The sequence below is a fragment of the Elephantulus edwardii genome, unplaced genomic scaffold, assembly GCF_000299155.1.
Source record: "Elephantulus edwardii isolate Elephantulus edwardi_28Jun2011 unplaced genomic scaffold, EleEdw1.0 scaffold00231, whole genome shotgun sequence".
NCBI classification, from domain to species: Eukaryota; Metazoa; Chordata; class Mammalia; order Macroscelidea; family Macroscelididae; genus Elephantulus; species Elephantulus edwardii.
In genome coordinates this window covers 1,643,535-1,645,920 of record NW_006399981.1, presented here as the reverse complement: position 1 = coordinate 1,645,920, position 2,386 = coordinate 1,643,535, and the positions used below count along the sequence as shown (strand labels likewise).

Sequence of the window (2,386 nt, the reverse complement as noted above, 5' to 3'; positions counted from 1 at the left end):
AAAGTTTACAGCAAACTTGGATTTTCATTCATTCATTGTTGCATGTAAACTGTGTCTTTCAATGAACTAACTTACTTTGGTGAAAGTGCCTGTTTAAATATTTTGGCCATTTTATAAAGTGAAATTTCCAATTTTATTATTAAGCTGTAAATACTCTTTACCTATTTTAGATGCAAGTCCTTTACCAGATATATGATTCTTAAAATACGTTTTCTAATTCTGCGGTATTTCTTTTCATTCTCTTAAAATTATCTTTTATCTAATATCTTATTGATATAAAGTTGATTTAATATTTTTCTTTGAGGGGAGTTTCTTTAATGTGATAAAATTTATATGACAAAATATTTGCCATTTTAACCTTTTTTAAAGGCACTGCCTGGTGACATTAGATACACTCACATTGTTGTACAATCAATGTACAATCATTTCTACTATACATTTCCACAGGACGTTGATCTACCTAACAGAACTTGATACCTCTTCTTTTTTTAAGTTGCTAAGTTTTCTTTAGGCTGTAATAGTTACAGATAGCGCATCAAGCCCTACTCAGCCCTGTTCTATATAGCCCATGAGCTCCGAGATTAGTTACCCTCCCCCTTCTCCTCCTTCTTGTGCTATTGCCTTCCCTGGTGGCCTGCAAAGCCAGGGAGCCCATGGCGTTTCAAATGGCTGCATTGTTGGAATCCACACCAGGAAGGTTCTCCAAGACACTCTGAAGGAAATCGGGGTCCTGCATCACATCCTAATCAACTTCCTCTTTGGCTGGCTCAGACATGTCCATGGCTGAGCTGGGATCAATGTCAGCTGATTCTGTCTGGCCAAACTCTGTTCCCTGTAGGGACATCTGCATGGCATATGCAACGTGCTCTTCCTCAGTCATATGGCTTAGGTCGGGGGGGCGTCATCTGAGTCTCTTTCACCTTCAGCCCCAGTTGCAGAAATCCCAGCTTCAAGTCCATTGTGCTTCATGCTGCTGCCACTGCCACTGCTCTTCCATGGCAACAAAGCCAGGGCTCGCTCAGGATCTCCACAGGGATCCCCTCCAAATTCAAAGTCACTGGCACCAAGACCCAGCATGGCACCACCTTCACCAGCCAGAATTGGAGAACTGAGGTAGGCATCAGCCAAGCTGCACTCAGGAGGTACTGTCACCAGGTGAGAACCGGTTCCATCTTTGCCATTCAGTGTATTTACAAAGGCTGTTGGCTTTTCTGTGTTCACTTCCTCTTCCTCAGAATTGATAAGGTCAACATTTACTTTCTCTTTCCGAAGGCCTTTGGCCAGTTTCATGAGATCTTTCTCACTGTCCTCCCCAGGGCTTCTCACAAAGGCGATGATGAGCATCTTGGGATTATTGCCCTGCCGATGCCCCAGAGCCATAAAGGCCAGGTGGACGGAGGTACAGAGGATGATCTGGCCCGTGGGTTGGACAGCGCAGAGCTTAGACAGGATGTGGCCAGTGTCTGGGGTAAGTGTGGTGACCATGTCACAGTCATTGTGATGAGGCCCATGTTGTTCTCAGGGTTGCTGCAGGTCTTGGAGTGACATACTCTGCTGACATCATCTCGTTGGGCCTGTAGCTGGGTAGACAGGAAGCCCCCATTCCACATATACTCACTGTTACCCACAGAAACCACAGAGATTTCCAATTTCATCTTGCCACTTTCTTCCTTTCCCAATGGTTGTCCTGGAATGCTCAGTACCTCTTAAGCAATAACTCTTCAATTTTCCAGCCCCTGTCAATCACTGATGTCTGCCTGTTAGAGTAATTTCATATAGATGGGGTCATGTCATGTTTGCCCTTTGGTGTCAGACTTATTTCTCGTAGCATCATGTTTTGTAAGTGTAGCCATGTTGTAGTATGTATCAGAGCCTCATTTCTCCACATGGCTCTACATCGTTTCTATATGATATATTTTGTTTATCTATTTTCAGCTGATGGACACTTGGACTGTTTCTATCTTTTGGCTTTTGTGGATAATGCTTCAATGAACCTTGGTGTATACACTGATTCCTGCTTTCAAGTCTATTTGGTATATATCTAGTGGAATTGATGCTGCCAAGATTGTGGTGGTTGTTAGATGCCATATAGTTGACCCTGTGAACCACAGATCTGAACTTTGCTCTGAACTACACCATCCTTATAATCTCCGAGATGCTTAAGACCAGTGTTACTGTAACTGTGTCAATCCATCTTTTTCTCGGTCTTCCTCTCTTTTTCTAACTCTCCTCTTTCCCAGCATTATGACTTTTCCAAGGACAAAGTCCATATTGTCCCTCCTGACAACATGCCCAAAGTATATGAGACAAAGTTTCACCATCCTTGCCTTTACAGAAATCCTTGGCTTCACTTCTTCCAAGATGACTTGTTTGTTCTTTTGATAGT

The 2,386-nt window shown here is 43.0% G+C and overlaps 1 pseudogene; it reads right to left on the bottom strand.

Annotated features, from left to right (window-relative positions):
* Window positions 1-885: 885 nt before the first annotated feature.
* On the bottom strand, window positions 886-1,655 carry LOC102866421 (annotated as a pseudogene).
* Between the last annotated feature and the right edge of the window lie 731 nt (window positions 1,656-2,386).